The following is a 19058-nucleotide window of genomic DNA, read 5'->3' as shown; positions in this document are numbered from 1 at the left end:
CCGCTCCGAAGAAACAGGAACTCCTGGCCCCGCCGAAAGAGAAGGCTCCGAGGCCGATGTCGGTGCCGAACTCACCAACGCCGAAGCTCCGAGAGGGAGAACGGGGCCGGACAAGGGTCCAATGCCACTCGCCACCTCGGAGCCGACGCGGGAGTCACGACGACCGGATCCCTCCATGGAAGGTATCATGGAGGAAATCGGAGTAGAAGACGACGGAGCCAAAAGGGGTGGCATCGGCGCTGACGCACCAACAGTCAAGGTTTCGAGAAGCTCCGGCTCCGAACTCTGGAGGAGAGTCGAAGGAGGAAATTCAGGGGGATGAGTGATAGTGGTCGTCTGCTGAGACGGGCTATGGAGCATCTGGGCCAGTGCTTGTGATTTCAGCAATCTGCTTACCACTCTCTCCAAGTCGTGGTCAGAGAGCCTGGAAGACCTAGAAGATCAGCTCCGATGGCTCCGCTCCGAATGTAGAGATCCCGGAGCTGAGTGAATCGACTCCAGGGAAGGAGACCGAGATCTCTTCCTAGTAGGAGCCATCGGAGCCGAAGACCCCCCGGTTCCAGTCGGAGCCGATAACTTATCGGCTCCAGCCGGAGCCAACATCGACTTCGATGCAGGTGTATCGGAGCCGGCCGGCACCGATACCGCCTCCAAGAGAGAAAGATCGTCTCCGGCCGGTGCAGACCTAGACTCCGAAGGAGTCGGAGCCACAGCCAAAGGCTTCGAACTGAAAACCTGGGGCTTAGGTGGCTTAGAGGGCTTCCCCGACCCAGTCTTGGTCGGGGAGCTCTCAGGCTTCAATAAGCCTCGTAGGATTAATTTATTCCTACGTTCCTGCAGGATTCTGTGGCTAAAAGAATGACAAATGGCACAGGAGTCCTGCAGGTGTAGAGGTCCCAGGCAGTACACGCAAGAAGTGTGACTGTCTGTCAGAGACATCTTCTGACAGCACGAGTCACACTTTTTGAAGCCTGAGACCTTCGATTCTTTGGACATAATTATGTCCAGTGTACCAACACACACACACAAAGTTCACTCACACAGTTAACTAAGAAGAAGGGGGGGGGGGACTAAGTACAACACTCAAACACCCTGACAGGAATTAGGGAAAGGGAGGCTTAAGGCCTGAAGGGGAAAATAACTAAACCTATTAGGTTGAGGGAGTATAGGGTTAAGGAGATAGGCTATAGAAAGACTAACTCTAATACTAGATAAAACGGCTTGAAAAAATGGGGAAGATTTTAGACTGTAGAAAGTTAAATTACAAAAAACACTACCTGAGCTGGTAAAAGAAGACCTCTTCGCGAAGCGGCAAACGAGATCTGGGTAGTCACGCCTTGCATCATGGGATATAGGGTTGCCTCGAGCTGGTAAAATTTGCTCTCGAGATTAGCAAGTGCCGAGTCGGAGCAGAGGATCGGCTCTGAACCCATCCAGCAAGAATGAAGGCGAGTTTGACAACTTAACATAGATAATAACTACTTTTTAATGTGGCAAATTCAATATTAACAATAAACAACTTGCAAATTATTCAAACTGACAAAAGACCTGCAGGGGTTCTATTAGAAAATAAGTTTCAAGTTTCGTTGCTAATTAAATATACTCTACGATACGCTTTGCCAAAACACTACAGTTTAGCACATATGTGAAGTAATTTCAAGGAAAACTAAACTTATGAATGATTTATCTGGTATATTTTTAGGTTCTGTTTATAGGTACGTATACTTGTTTCACAGAGTTTAACCCAGTTTATTTGATCTCCCAAAAATTCCAAAAAAAGTTAGCCCCCCCCCCCCCAGCTCACATCTACAGCATCAGCTAAATGGCATCATACAGTTGCTCTGTCCAAATATTAGGACTCAGCCTTTAAACAGTTAATTTCTGAAATGGCGGGCTTTCTGTTGGATACTGAACATCTTTTAACATCTGTTACCTGCTCAGACACTAGCTCCTAACCATTACTTACCGCTCTTGATAATATCTCATTCAGACCTATAGTGTTTTTTTTATATATTTTTCAGTCAATGTCACAGCTCTGTATGGCATCCAGATCTTTTTTAGGTCTTGCTTCTTTACGTGACTTACCAGAACAAAATGACACGACAATTTTTAATCTACATTGTCCTACAGTAGAGAAATTCATGTGATGCCTTAGATGTTGTTTAAGAAAACTAAGTATCTGAACTGTAAGTTGGAACATCTTGATAGAGATTCAGTGTAATTTATTTTGCAAACATAATTATTTCAGCAAATAATTCAACAAACATGCACTCAGGGAAGAATTTCTTTATGTAATGTGAAAGCTTAGATCAAATTAATAAAAGTGTTCTAAAAATATCTAGGTTGTACAGTTTCCAAGATATAAGAATTTGTTTATGAAAGGTTAGCATAAAATAATTATGGTTTTGTGAACATTATAACATACAATAGCACTTATGCACAGATTATGAATGCACTGACTACTATCACCGCAAAGTATACTTCTTGCTAATAACTATTTGTACAATTTTAATAGCTTTTATTGGTCACAAAATATTTACATTTGTTTATATTATGCTTTTTACATTTAATTTTCAGTAAATAATCTGGAATGCCAGGATGAGTGCAGGCTGCTAGAAGTGCGACATTCCACACCACATATATACTGATGAGTAAATGCAGTTTATATCAGCAATCTAAATGAAGGTGGGTTGACTGCTATTCAATGTTGAGAGACCATTCTGATTTGACAATGCACATATCAATACGTCAGACAAGTTTTTGATTTTATTTTGATGTACAGCATGCATTTCTTTCATAAGCTTTGCATTCAAAAGACTGGAACTGCAATGGGGAGCATGATGGGACCATCATACACTTGGCTATTTAGAACCTACTTAAATCTTCGAAAGTTACATTTATTGACAATGCTCGGTTTATCTGGAGAGAAAAGGGAAGAATTTGCTTAACTTTTAAAACTCATATCCTTTTTATTTTTTAGGTACATACTGTATTTTATTTTAGATGTTGTGTTGTATAAACGGGGCAAATTGTTTTTTTGGGGGGGAAATTCATAGTACCTTAAGTATATAAAAAGACACCTGCAGGACAGCATTTACATGCGACTATTATTACTTCTAGTCATACTGATTTTTTCCCCAAAGAGTTTGCTAATGTAAAGGACCATTTTTAGTTGACAGGTAAAAAAGAGTTCCAGAATAGCTGGTGATATTGATAAATAGTACAAAGAAGACCATTTGGTTCCTAATATTAATTTCACAGACTCCAGTAGTGAAGGGTCAGGGGTGTTTCCATATTATCACTAAGTAGTAAATGGAGTAGTATTAAATGGAGCTTGGTGGTTAAAAGCAGAGTTGGTAAGTTAATTAGTAATGGCTTAGAAGATGAGCGAGAGGGACTGCAGCCAGGGACAATGTCCATGAACTGTTACATCATCTTTATAATTTCAAAAGAAGAGTTATTAAATCCAAACAGAAAGCTCAGAGACACTCCAAGGCTGTGGATGTAAATAAAGTTCACAGATGAAAACAATTCCAAATAGTAAACTCCAATAAATCCAATGGACGAAGTATGAAATGAAGAAAGATTTACTGTGCAGAGTTAGGTTAGCACTTTCACCCTGTTGGGCTTCCTCAGACCTTTAATACCTATTTGGAATTGTTTTCATCTGGGAACTTTATTTACATCCACAGCCTTGGAGTTTCTCTGAGCTTTCTGTTTGGGTTTATCTTTGTTTTTTAGCATCGGAGCACTTACTCCTTAGTCACTTGCTCTATTGACTTTGTTTTAAGAGTTATTAAATGCTACAACTGTAGTACTAGCATATACACAAATGCGGAGTATGTTATACATCTTGGCATAGGGAGTAAGGAGAAAGTGCTGTTATAATACCAACAACCAAGACCAAAAAAACATTTAGCCCAGCATTCATGCATAGCATATTGCACTGTCAAAAATACAGAAGTACAAGGAAAGAACTGCTGATTCTGAATGCACTTGCCACATAATATAATGAATTTTAAATAAACCTGTATGCAGAGTTATTTTTCTACATATTCTATAAAGAAATAGGAGGGAATTCTGGGGATTAGTTGCTTTACCTGGGAATGCAATTGCAAGCTTAATTAATGTACATGAAGGTTTATGTTTTAATGGTATGCATTCTTGGAAACCTGCTTTCTATCTAAGTAGATGAAGAAAACTAGAGAATCATAAGTTAAACCAGTTAGGAACTCAACAATTTTTTTGTCAGCATAAATTCAACAATCTTCTACATGAAATAGACTGGACACCCCTTAAACGAATACCCCTTAATGATGCTGTACTATACTTTAATAACGCCTTCCTTCACATACTTAATACCCTAGCTCTCACCCTTATGAAAAGAATAAAAAAATAACTCTGCACCATGGCTCTCTAAGGAACATAAAACACCTGATGAAGCAAAGGGACCTAGCCTGGTTAACATGGAAGCTAAAGAAAAATGAACAAAATAATGTCAATTTCAAAACACTATGTAACAAAGTGAAAAAACTAGTCAGAGAGGATTCCTGATCCTATTATATACATTTTGTTATATGATAAATATTGCTATTCATCATTTGTACTTGACTGTGTGAACTAAATTGTAAGCTATTATTGTTTATGCAAATGTTATTTGTGGAGCTTTTCTCCCTGGGCCTCTACTGAAAAAGGACCCATGTCCAGTTGGACTTTCCCAGTAACCAAACGTAAAATAAAATAAATAAATAACATACGTCATACTATTTCCAGCTTCAACTCAGCATAAAAATCAACCTCAATAAATTTTGGCACTCCATATCTTATCTACTTAACCCAGGAAGAAAACAGAGAACAGACCTCATTCATATGATACCCCTTTATCACAAATGGCAGAAAACTTTAACAAGCACTTCATAAAAATCAATATCAGACCTACTAACACCATTAATGCCGGACACCCCACTCTTCAACCTATTCAGACACCAACCCTAGACCAACTACTTTTAACCCAGTCATTAATAACCCCCCTACTCAACAACATGCCTTACAAGTCCCATTCTCATTTCAGCCCATTCCCACTGACACTATTAAGAAACTGATACAAAAACTAAAACCCTACTTATAATCTTCCAGCACACTACCTCAGACTGGCTGCCAACTCAATCACCTACCCAATCAGTATCCTTATAAATAGGTCTTTATCTGAATCAGAAGCACCAACCATATGGAAACAATCTAAATCACACCATCCACAAAGGAGGCAACTCTTTTGAACCATCCAATTTCTGTCCTATATCCATCTTGTCACCCATATCCAAAATTCTCTAAAGAGGTATCGATCAGCAAGTAATGCAACATCTATTGCAAAACAATCTTTTAACCAAAACCCAATGCGTCTTCTGACCCAGCCACAGCCCTATTATCCTTTACAAACATTGTGAACAATTCCAGATATGCAGGATACTCTACAGCCTCAGTATTCTTTTATCTCTCCAAGAAGAGTATCTTACCCCTTACTCCTGAACACACTGTCTAACTTAGGCTTCTCACATAACACAATAAAATGGTTTCAGAACTATCTCAACGATCATAAACAAGCAGTGAAATGGTCTAATGAACTCTCGTCCTTTCTCCACAACCCTACTTGAGCCACTCAAGGCTCCATCCTCAGACTTCTACTCCAACATTTTCGCAAACAACCTTCACATCGCCTTTCACCTTGGAACCTTCATTCAATAAGCTTAAGATTCCACCATAATCTGTACTGCTCAAACACTACCAGAACTATTTTCAAAAACTCAACAGTCCTTTACTGCAGTTGAATCCCAGCTAAGAAATGCCCAATTCTTTCTCAATCCAAAGACGACTAAAGTAGTGGTCTTTCACCCCAAAAACACCTCCCCTGTCACTGATTATTTTAACATCCTTGCATCCGACAACACTGTCATAGAAATAGTGCAGGAAACCAAACTTCTAGGAGTGATCACTGACAAAATTTCATCCGACCCCTATATATAGCAAAACTGGGACCTTTATATAGAAACAAACATTTCTCTTCTGCAGCAACCAAAACTACCCTTGTAAAAACATTTTTACTTCCCTCCCTTCTTTACGGTGACCCTATCCTAAGTAACTTACAAACTTCTATCCTAAGCAAGATGGTACAGTGCTACAAGAAAGTTGCAAAGTTTCCCACAAACTCTGTCACACACAGCACTGCAAACCACTACTAGAACTAAATTGGCTTGAACTCCCCAACCCACTTGCCTTTATTCAGCTATCCACCTTGCACAACCTTATTTTCAAGCCTACTGCCTGCCCTGCACTAGCCAATCTAGGTACACCTTACACATCAAATAAATCCCTACCATCACAAGGCAAGAAAACCAGGTCATTCTCTGTATTCATACTCTCTCTCTCTCTATACTATGGAAATCACTCTAACTACCAGGTATCTGCCTGGCCTAACCCATTTCAAAGCCTCTTTAAAAAATTGTCTCAAAAATAAATGGCTCTGAAACCATCATTCTATTTTTCCATGTACTACAACAGTCAGTGTCCTAAATTGCACTATCTACATACTATTTTTGGACATTATCTATTCATAGGCTATGTATATGGTGAGAGTGACTACTATTGTCTATAAAGTTTTATCTCTATTGAATTGTCTGGATGTATAATATATATTGTAACATCTTGCAACATAGTTTATGTTCTTTCAACTTATTTTTGTATAGTATTTCTAATATCATTTGTATTGGATTGGATTATACAGTATTTGTATTGTACTGTATGTGGAGCTTTTCTCCCCGGGCATCTGCTGAAAATGGATTCTAGGAACCCAGCCAGACCACCCCGATAAACAAATGGCAAATAAAATAAATAAATAAAGTAACTGATCAGTACCTTACCAGGCTACTGTTCAATCCTGGATATTTAAATAAGGGGTGGATGCCTTATTTTTCAAGTACTGTAGTCTAAAGAAGCAGTGAATTCAGATGTTTTAATATACACACTATGGCTGTGGTCTAGTGTTGACAAATTATTTTACTTAATTTAGTTATTTTAGTGTTTTGCCACCCACTGAATTTTAAGCAGTGCTTTTGCCAATGCCAGTGTCACAAGTAAACTATGGGAAGCACAAGACAAGCCTAGCTCTGCAACACAGAGGAATGGGGTCCTTACTGCAGTCAGGATTCAGTTAGCAGCCCTGGCACAGATGGAGCCGGGGGATGCGGTACTGAAGGTGTGCTAATCACTTACCTCTCCTTGGAGGTAGAAGGGGTTTGTGTGCATTCAGGGCACACAATGGATGGGGATATGGTGGATGTAGAAGAAATGAGCCTTTCAGAAATATCTTGCACATTTTTAGAGAAGCTATTGATAATGGGCCGACATCCTCACAAAAGCTACAAATAGCAAAATATGCAACTTAACTAATTGCTATCTGAGACCTAAATCAAAAACACGAATAAAAATTCTAAAAAATGGAACTGAAGCAGTGAAAGTATCTATGCAAAGAGTCAACGCCAAAATGGAAAAATACAACCATTTCCTTTATGTTCTTCTGGTGTTTGGTCTGAGTACAGGGTAGGATCCAGACTATTCTGTTAGAGTAACAGCACTTCCTGGCCAACACCAGAAGTGGAGAAACCATGAAGATAAATATTAGGAATGAAGGTCCAGAAGAGGCTTGCCAGACAAGGGCAAAAGTAGTCTCTTGATTGAGAGACCTGTCCAGGAGATGAGGCCACAGCAGGTTGGAACAGACTTCCTAGGTCCAAAATAGAGCTATAAAGATCACCTTGGCCTTCTCCAGTAATCTCAGAATAATGGAAATGGGGATACACAAAGGGGATCCAGTGGTAGCAAATGGATAAGTGCATCACTCGGGTCAACCTCCCAAGGCAGAAAAGGCACTAGAAGTTGCTGCATAATACTGGCTGGACATGAGAAAAGATAAGAGCAAGGCCTCCCCGTTGACGGATTAAGTTCTGTGCTATAGGGAAGTTGAGGGACCACCTGAGTGTCAAATGTTAGCTGAAGCTATTTGCTAAAGAGTTGTCTTTTCCCGGGATGTTACGGGCAATAAGACAGCGACAGGTAACAGGGGCTCATTGCCTAGCACTCAAAGCCTATTGACACGGGGGGGGGGGTTTAAGAATGAGTTTCCCGCAGTCTGTCGAGGTAACATGTCACAGTAAAGTTGTCATTTTAGATGGCAACAGCACCCCAGGGGAGGGAGTCTTGAAATGACTTGCAAGGTGAGAAGGGCTGCAGTCAGTTTCAGAAAATTTCATGTGCAGCACGGCATGTGACACCATGTCCCTTGGACCATCTGCTCGTGAAAATGCCTCCATCCATAAAGCACAGGTGTCTGTACAGACACCGATGGGCTGGGGTCCTGGGAGTGTCTGCCCAAATACAAGTTGGATTCATGGACCTATAACTTGACAAGATCTTTGCACTTCCACTTTTAAGTATCCACAAAAAATTTTCATATGGTAATAGTTGCTGGACACCATATAAATGGAGGCTATTATGAGTCCTAGTACCTAAAGACAGAACTATAGAAACTGAACGATTCACCAGGATCAGAGATGGACAATGTAGAGAAATCTTTTGGAGGAGAAAAAAGTGCTCAACAAGCCAGTGTTTCTATCTTACAGCCAATGAATGTGATTGGGAGCATGATTTTGCTTCAATCCTTAGTATTAACTGTGAACACTGCAGTTAACAAGAGACTCTTCCTACCCCAGCAGCCAGTCATTCAAATACAGGAAGCCTCTGATCTGCTGCAGCCTAAGATGCACTGCTACAGCTGACATACACCTATGAACATTAGGATCAAAGCAAGGTCAAACACAACAGACTAAAATTGAAAACACCTGCCATCTTAAACGAAGTGCAGCAACTTCCAAAACTTCTCTGCAAGCCTTATGTGAAGGAAAGCATCTAGGAGATCAATTACATCTAAAAGATGGTTTGTACTAAATTCATAAAGAATGGCCATTTAGAATGAATTAGTCAAAGCATCTCAGGTGGAGTACAGGGTCGATATCCTTTATTTTCCTGAGCAAAGACCGAATTCCGAGTAAAAGCCTAGCCTTTGCTGATCTGGTCAATTTTTTTTTTTTTTTTTTTTTGGTTTTAAGCTTAAATCTTTTTTTACTGAAGCCTTCTGTGACATCTGAAAGGGAAAGAATGTATTCTTGGAGAAAAAGGGAGTGCATACATTCTATAAATTATCTTTCGACCCACTTGTCTCATGGTGTGATGGCCATCCAAGCAGACAAACAAAAGGATCTGCAACTCCTGACTACCTTGAGTGGGAGAGTTGTGCAAATTCAAAGGGAGCAGTCTACAGGCCTACAGAACCCCCAGCCATTCTTACCAATTTTCCATTCTGAAATTTGCCACAAACTCTGTGCCCTCTTCCAGATCACCGGGTAAACTGCTATTGACTGCACTTGGACCATTACTGCCATGGGCTCCACTATGTCTTGAGAACAATCACTGCAGAGGTGGAAGAAGCTATAGAGGATATGGCAACTTTCAGAATGGCAAACAATACAGAAGTGGTGAGAATCGGTTAAGTTGTAAGACATGCTATGGTATTCTGGGAGTGGGGTCCAACAGCAGTGAGGTTTGGCCTCTTGTTTTAGCTTCATTCATCTTTTACAATTTGGAAAAATAAAGACAAGATTCCATCAAAAGGGTCATTAAGAACATTACCACAGTGGCTTTAGCAAATTCTTTGAAGTGGACATAGACTCAGGCACTGCACTGGATGTTAAGTCAGTGCCTACACATTTGCTGAAACATGCTGTGTGTTATGAACAAAATGCATGAACAGGTTGGAAGTGAAACCCATGTATGACATCTGAGACAATAGCTCCTAGTTCAATTTCCTATCTGGCAATTCTTCCACAGTCTAGGAAGTTCTGGGGGCCAAAGCAATCTGGAATTTTAACATATGGATCATAAAAAGTTTACTGCGGCCATCACAGTAAACATGGGGGATAATTAAATTCCCTTTATCAAGTCTATTCAAAGAATGCGACTCTGTTTTGCCAATTAGAAGGCTGGGCTCTGTGGAGTTGGAACCTTTTTCAAAATGGCAACTGCCCCCTAGATTCCACCTCTGGGGTATTAGATACCCCTGCATGCCCTCTTTGGTATTAGAAACAGTGTGTCCGAGGTCTTCCATGCCCATCCAGTAGGATGATTTGAGTAACTGGAAGGCCTCCTCCGTTACGAGTTTGGATGGAGAAAGGAGTTTTCAGCATCCATCCCATGCAGACTCATCCTCTCGAGACTCTCTGAATTTAAGGTCATTTGGCAGGATGTGGAGTATGCTGCCCTTTCATCCTTTATATCCAGGATAAGGCACTCAGAGGGAAGAGTAGACATGCTTCCTCTCACACGTGACCTTCCTGGCTGCCTCCTGTGAAGATAGTCCTAATGCAGAGGAAGAAATTATTTGTCCCAGTGAGATTTTGAGTACTGCAGCAGACCATCCAGTCACAGGTATCTGAACACCATGGGAGTAGATGGCTGTTAAGGCACTTACATTTTTTCCTAAGAGGCTACGGTAGAAGACCATGCCGGTGGGGGCAGCCAGTGCCAACACTGAGTTCTGCCTTGACAAAGTTATCAGCACTGAAGGGTCAAAAGCTGGAGCTTGACTGCCAAAGTTTCTAATCACAAAAGACAGAAATAACTGCAAAAAAAAAAAAAAAAAACTTGCAGTAGTTCCAGTACACAAGGCTAACAAAAACAAGTCATTTATTTAAAATTGCTGTAGTAGCAATGATCAGTTAAGTGGTTCTGTCCATAATATTATGACTTCCTCAGTACTGTTCCAAAAAACAATGCTTACAGAAAATTTAAAAGTTATCAGCAACAAGTAAGCTTAAATAAGAAAATGAATTAGACAGGCATCCAATGTTTAACTAAGCCCATGACAAAAATTCAAATGTAAAAGCATAAAATTAATGAATGTGTAGATAATCAATAACTGTTTATGACTTAAAATATTGTTCAAATACAAGCAACTACTCTACCTGTATATTATTTAATAATCAGATGTGTTGAATAATCATTCCAATTAGAATTTTTTTTTTTTAAGTTTAGCTGCTCTCATTTTTAATAAGGAGACTATTGACACAGTCCCATTAAACCCAGGAAAACTGTGGGCATTCAACCAAAGCTGCAATGACAATTCCTTGTGCTCTAAGCAATTTTCCCAAACACCCTCTCTAGGATCACAAAAAACAATTTCTAAGATTGCAAACACAAAATCCTTAAAGTGGTTACAAACGAAAGAGCTTTTTATACCAAAATTATGATTGTGTTATGTTAATAATGTGATCCAGTCCCAGTATATATGGTACTTCATCGTACCAAATCAATGCTTACATAATACTGCAAAAATGGTCACTGATGCATCTGTCTTCCTACAACAAATTGGAAGATATTTGCAATTGTTTAGTAATAAAAATATGCATTTATGCATACATATCATACTTCTATAACATTTTCAGGTGTTGTCCACCTGAGCACACTGTGGAACAGCATTTCACATGCCAAGTCACCACATAGGTCAGAAATGGCCCCACAGACAAATTGGATGAGCTGCACCAGAGAAAATGTGTGCCACTTTCCAGAAATATTAAGAATATATGCCATTTGTTATTAGCTATACTAATAACTTGAACCATAAGGTGCTTGTGTGGTACTCTATGATATCAAATAAAATATTATACAATGCTGAAAAGAATTTGCACCATAGCTAGTGTCCAACTGTCACTCATATGCAGATATTTGCATTTGCCAATTAAATATGAAAATATGCATAGTATTAATAATTATGCAACTATCTCAAAAATGGAGTGATACTGACAAAATTGCTTTGCAGAAAAATGTAGAGTACATCCATGCAAACAAATATCAAACTGATAGTTGGTGTCTATATGCTATAGTTATATCGGTTTGCATAATTACAGTAATTAATTATACATATCATATTTGCTCATCATAAAATGACCATTAGGTCAGACTGATATATTTATATGACCATTCTGACAATGAGCAAGTGCTGAGAAACTTTAGTCTATTAATTTTTTGATTAATTTTATATTTTTTGAGAAATATATAAAAGTTATGTAAGCACCATAACATTCCATGTGTGTTGTCCACTTTCATTCTTTTGCAGCTTTTGAAACTGTTGGGTTTGAATCTGACAAGGCTGCTTTTTCCAACTCATGGAACACAAACTCTCAAGCTCCTCCCTTACCCATAATTCCCTGGTCACCTAACATACCTCAGATCTTGTTTGCTACCCCTTAAGTTTGTAAGCACTGGGCAGTGATGAAACAAGCAGCATCTGGAGTTCAGATAAAGGAAGATTGGTTCCTTCAGCATCTTTCAATCCTTCCAGAAGTCAAATTCAGAGGGTGTTGGAGGGAGGGAAGTTGAAGAATGAAAATGGACAACATAGATGGAACATTATGGTGAGTGCACAACTTTTTTTTTTTTTTTATCTGATATCGTCATTTTCATTCATTCCTCAGCTGTTGGGACAGAGTCCCCAGCTACCTATATCCCTGGAGAACTTGAAGGAAGGATATTCCTGAGCCAAAGGTTGCTCGTCCCCTAGAGATTAGATCCAATTTGCAATGAGCAATAAAGGTATGGGGATTAGCCCAAGTTGTGGCTGCACAAATATCATCAAATGAAAATCTAAATATGGGACTTCCAAGATGGCTGCACAATGAGTAACAGCTTGCTTCCAGCTCTCCCAGTGTGAAAACAGAAACCCAGCAGAGAAGGCCAGGAGATTTTTGTTTATGGGTAAATTTCAGTAACTGGCTAGTAGGTGCACTGCATGGATGCCAGGAATAAAGAAACACAGAATACCTGAAAAAAAATCAGCTACAAAAAGTGAGGAAGAAACACTGACTGGGGAAAGTTTTGCAGCAAAAGGCAATGCAATCTTCAAACATGACTTCCAGTAGCCTACAGGAAGATATAAGACAACTGCATACAGACCTGGTTAAAATAAACAAAACTCTGATGGAGTACATCAACACAAACACCAAAAGGCTGGAAAAAATGGAAGAAGCTTTAAACAGATATTCAGATGAGATGATAAAGCTGCAAAAATCAGAGGCTGAAATGAAGAAAAGGCTGTCTGAATATGAAACTGCTCAGGAAGAGATGTTTAAAAAAAGAGAATTAGAGGACAGAGCACATCGGGGAAACCTGAGATTTTCAGCTATACCAGAGAAGCCTCAAGGAACAGACTGCATTAATTTTAGGAAAGCACGAATAAGCAGCTGGACTGGTATGACAAAGCAGGAGTTGTTAGTTGAACGGGCACATCATATATATGCTCCAAACCTAGCTATAAGAAAGTAGCCTAGACCTTTAATAGTAAAGATGCAATCCTACCAGCAGGAGTTTATTCTGACAAAACTGTGCAAGAAGGACAAAATACTAAAAGTGGGAGACAGTAGAGTGTTTGTGGAGAATGATTACTTGCTGTACACCAGGCAGAAGAGGAGTAAATTCATTCCACTATTCAGGGAATGTTGAAACGCAGGTGTGAGATTCAAACTGCTGTATCCAGCTGCCTTTAAGGTATTTTTTCCTGGAGGGATAAAATAAGTTTTTGATGAAGTGCATGCTAAGATGGAAATAAAAGTTTGTCCAACAAAAGAGAGCTGTGAATCAGGAGATTCTTCTTGTTCTTCTGGTAATAATGACTACAGAGAGACTGTACCTATGAAACCTTTTCCAGTACTTCAATGGAAAATGTTGGAGAGAAGGGAGCACAAGAGTTGAGTAGGAGAACTGAGAGTACATTGGAAAAGAAGCAGAGACAGGATTTTGGAAATTAACAGTACCAGTAACTTACTATGCGACTACAATGCAATAATTATAATTTGTGAAATATGACAAAACAAGAAATTCTGGAAATACTGGACTTTTTCAAAATTTCTTGGACTTGTGGTGGACTAAAGTATATGCCCTACTTCATTTCATTAATGCTTGGAAAAATGCTTTCTGGAGGGGAATTGAGGGGAGAAAGCTACCTATAAGTAAATAAAGCATTTTCTTTTATTAATAGTACTGTATTTGTGGTGTATGGTTTTCTTTGCATACTATTTTTAAGTGTAATGGGTATTGCATGCAGGTGCTGTTTTTTTTCCTCTCCTCTTCTCTCTTTCGTGTACAGTTTTGAGAAATATAGACAATGCAATGTACATAAAGAAATAAAGAGGAGCCTGGTCAAAAAGGCAAGACAAAGTTAAAATCAATGTGCTTTTTCTCACGCTTGCATGGAGAAATGACTGGATTAAAGACCTTACACTGATTAGTTTTAAGAGAGAGCAAGTAAATGAAAAATACTGAATATTATGACACTTTTTTTTCTAGCAAATGCATGTATACTTAGTAGCAATTCTGCAGCTGGTCATCAAGTTTCCATGGAAACAATCTGATAAAGAGAAACTGGAGACAGTCTGATGGAAGGGGATTGGCTCTGGGGAAAAAGGAGAGAGAAACTAGTGAGGACATAATGTTCTCTGAAAGCAGTCAGGGTTTTTCCCAGCTGGGAAAGCTTTAAAGATAAGACAAAACCAATTAGACTTGCAGTAAAGTTTTCTCCGTTTTTTTTTAAATGCAGTGGGGATACTAATATAAACAGGCACATTTTTCTCCCTCCTCCTACCTTTTTCTTTATTCAGTTTTATGAAAAGCAGTCACTGCAATGTTAAAGAGGAAGGGGGGGGGGAGAGGAAGGGTCTGGTTAAAAGAGAGTATGACCAAAAAAAATTCAGTGTGCTTTTCTCATGCTTGCATAGGGAAATGACTGGGTTAAGACCATAGGCATTATCCAGTAATGAGTTTATTACAAAGTATACAAATGAAAAAGAATACTAATTATTATAAGCCTTTTTTCTGGTAAACAATGTATCCTTAGCAGTTTTGTGTCTGGTTTGCATGTTACTGGAAAATAATTTGATAAAGAAAAATGGCTTGGAGAAAGTGTTTACCGAAAGCATTGAAGTGTTCTCTCAGCTGGGAGAGCTATAAAGATACACAGAATCAAACAGCTCTTGCTAATAAGCACAGGTTGTACCATGCATCTTAGCATGACTAACCTTTCTTTGTGGTTAACTCTAGCCTGTCTGTGTGGCTATCAGCTTAAAACTTTTGTTCTTATTAGGAAGCAGAAACTTTAATATTTGAAGATGTACATAGTTTTGTGTTTTATTACTAAGTTGATAGGTTTTGGAGGGGTTTGTTCTGTTTGAGGGCTTTCAAAAAACAAAAAGTTATGTAAGATGTGGCATAGGCTGAAATGGATATCACAAAGAAAAACTGCACAAAAGACCAACCTGACGAACCGTATATGCATGTAACATAAAAGTTGGAACTAGACACTTAAAAAAGCAGCTATACATAAAAGGTGGCAATAACTATATAAGAAAATGATGCTTTCTGTAATGTCTTTCAATCTGAATGTTCTTACAGATAAATATAAGAAAAAACAAAAAGTAGTAAACTATATTAAAATGTAGACTGCAAATAGCTATGTTACAGGAGAGACACCTGGAACGAAATGAACAAGTGAATTTGATAAAGATAGGTTTTCAGGATGGTTATTCAGCAGAATATCTAGGGCAAAGGAAAACAGGAGTACTTATATTAATTGCAACAGGAGCTCCAACAGTGACAGAAAAGGAAAAATAGATTATAATGGAAGATATATAGTACTAAGGGGCTACTGGCAAAGGAGGAGGATTACACTGGCATGCATTTACATTCCAACTAAAACTGCTACAATGGAGCTTAAGAAAATTCTGTGAGAAATAATCAGCTTTCAGCAAAAAATATTACTTATAGGTGGAGACTGGAATTTGGTTTGCAAAAGTGAAAATATGCCTGGGGGCTAGAAAGGTAAATATAAAAAGGAGAGTTGATTTTTGAAGAAATTTATAAAAATGTTTGGCATGGAATATGTGCATTCAGTACTAGGAGTTCGGAGTGAATTTTTATTCCCCAAGACACAACTGGACTAGGCTAGATAGAATTTATATCTCACAGGAACTTGTGCATTTCAATTGAAGGCCTTGAAACACACTCTCAATAACTGTTTCAGATCATGTGTCAGTAATCACTAAAATAAAAATTAGACACTGGTGCTTTCCCACTTAGAGGCCAAAAAGAGAGGAATTTAAGGAATGGCTTTTCTGAATCAATTCAAGAGCTACTGGAGAAGATAAAAATTTCTTCTGAGAGTATAGCTACGGAGTGGGACAAATTAGAGTTTAAAACTAGGGAGGAAATAAAGGAAAGGAAGATATGTTTAAGTAACAAGAATTATTTAGAGGAACTGACAAATATTAAAGTATTGCAAAATAGGGGGAATTGCTCAGAACAAGAAAAGGAGCAACTGCAGAATGCTATACAGAAAAGAAGGGATTACCTTGATAATATGCACAGGTTTAGAAAGATCGCTGTTAAGCACCTGTTTTTTGATAATTTTAGAGCACAAAAATTTTTACCATACTGACTCAGGCAACAAAGTGGAAAGGGTCGTCATCAAGCTTAGAGAGCTTAAAACAAGGAAGATAAGAGATCCTATAGAAGTTTTAGAAATACTTCAGAGATTTTATGAAAGTTTGTATAAAGCAGAGAAATATGGAAATCAAGAAAAGGTACAAATGGAAATGTCTATGGAAGAATTAAATATGCCAAGGTTAGAGCTAGATGAAGCTTAATTACTAACAGTTACGATAGGAAGAGATGAGATAACAATGGCTATGTATAACCAATCTACAGGAAAGTCCCCAGGAATAGATGGTATATTCCTGTGGAAGTTTGGAAGCTAGGAGGAAAAAAAACTGATAAAGATCTGGAAGACTGTGTTTAACAGTATTTTAAGAGAAGTACCAGCATCCTGGAAGAAAGCAGTGGTAATAGTAATACCTAAAGAGGGTAAAGATCCATTGGATCCAGTTTCATACAGGCCCATTTCAATATGAAACCATGACTATAAAGTGTTTATGTCTACAATGGATAAAAGAATGGCATAAGTTGTACCAAAACTGATAGATATGGATCAGTGTGGTTTTGTGGAGGGGGAGGCAAACATTTGACAACATTAACAGAACACTGACGATCCAGAGGGAAGCAGAATGTAAGAAAATACCAGTTATTTATTGGCTGGTCTTGATGCAGAGAAATCATTTGACAAAGTAGAATGTGACTTTATGAGCAGGGCAATGGAAACATTTGCTTTCCCTGATACAATTATAAGGCTGATTAGGAGTATATATGAGGGATCAGCGGTGCAAATTAAATAGGTAGGGTCCTCCTGATATTTTCTGCTTGAGAAGAGGAACCAGGCAGGATTGTCCGCTTTCCCCTTTGTTTGTATTATATTTAGAACCACTGGCAAAGAACATAAGGGACTCAGAAATTCAAGGATATAAAATTGGTTTGTTAGTCAGGAAAAGCGGTCTCTATTTGCAGATGATATTTTATACGTGACAAAACCAGAGACACATTTCAGTGCTGTGGAACATTTTAAGACAGTTTCAAATCTTCTCGGGATACAAAATTAATAAAGCTAAAAAAAAAGCAATATCAGTAAATCATGCACCCACACATGAATTGGTCCAATATCCATATTTATGGAGACATGATAAAATGAAGTATTTAGGGGTATGGATTACAAACAACTTTGTGGTGGCAGCTCAGGATATGTGGGAATAGACTAAATAGAAGATGATATAAAAATTGAGAAACTGGAAGTTTTATTACATGGATATGGATACTAAGATACAGCCATTTAAAATGTTTTAGTCCCTTTAGTCTTGTACACAGGTCAGGCATACTTTTATCAACTGGAGGAGAACCTGTGGATAGCAATTAAAAAAAAAAGAGTTGAAGGATTTTATCTGGGAAGGGAAGAAAACAAGGGTCAAGTGGGATAAACTGATTCTACCAATAGAACAAGGCAGACTAGGATTACCTAATTTGAGAGGGTATTTTAGAGCAACACAGTTAAGGCTCTTATACACAGCAGAAGCAGAAAACTATAATTCAAAGTAGAAAGGAATGATGCCGACACAGGGAGAAAGCTCAAGAAATAAGGAGAGATTGGGATTTTGGATGCAGACTCTTAAGGAGAACAACCAAAATCGTACAGAATATTATATTCATAGAATAGCAGGGATTATTCTAAGAGCTTTATATACAACAAAGATGAAGGGCTTTTTTACTCTGATGATGCCCGATTATGTATATGGGTGAAAGTGCAAGTTATTTGTTTGTATGTATAGATTTATGTGTATAGTCACCTTTTTGGTCTATTAAAGTTCGCAGTGTCTGGGGAGCTGAGTCGGTTTATTTTTTACAAGTTTTTGGTGTTACATTGCGTCGGCTGGTAGTTTATTGCTTTTCCGACCAGCTTCTCTGATTCTGTTACCTTTGGTGGACGACAGCTATGGCGCAGCTTATGCTGCAGTATGTTGAACTGACCAACCAAGTAGTTCATTTATTTAAGAAGAAAGGCATGGTGGTCAATGTTCCGAATAACATTCAAATGGAGGAACCATTGTTGACTGAATCGCAAGCACAGCTGTTTACTCTCAACACACCCCCTTCCACTAGTAGTGGTGAAGCGGCGGTTAACGCTTCAGCGAATTTGGTGAGTAATAGGGGGTTGACAATTCACAACCAAGTCACCAGAATGAACTGCTGTTCACCTAAGAACTTTGATGCCCTTCTTAGGGCTCCAGCCATGGATTGGAAGCCAGACAGCAACCGGAACTGGGTACTTTGAAAGTACAATTAGGTTAATTTGAAAAAAAGCTGAAAGCCCTACAAATGGACAATGTGTTTTTGGAGAAATCCATTGAGCTCAAACAGGTTCCAAAGGGGCTCAGGTTATTTAAACTGCCGATGGGCTTTGAAGTAGGTACGGATGGTTTCCAAGAACTATTGGTTTTCTACGACCGGACAGGTATGGAATTGAT

General features: G+C 38.7%; 1 protein-coding gene across 2 annotated transcripts in view; it reads right to left on the bottom strand.

Annotated features, from left to right (window-relative positions):
• Positions 1–19058, bottom strand: part of LOC122789409 (ecto-NOX disulfide-thiol exchanger 2-like) — a 3915450-nt gene that overhangs the window by 3716327 nt on the left and 180065 nt on the right. The window lies entirely within an intron of this gene.

Source organism: Protopterus annectens, chromosome 14.part0 (genome assembly GCF_019279795.1).
Source record: "Protopterus annectens isolate FY-2018-M chromosome 14.part0, PAN1.0, whole genome shotgun sequence".
Lineage (NCBI taxonomy): Eukaryota > Metazoa > Chordata > Ceratodontiformes > Protopteridae > Protopterus > Protopterus annectens.
Note: the sequence above shows the minus strand (reverse complement) of the source record. Positions and strands in the feature narration are given on the sequence as shown.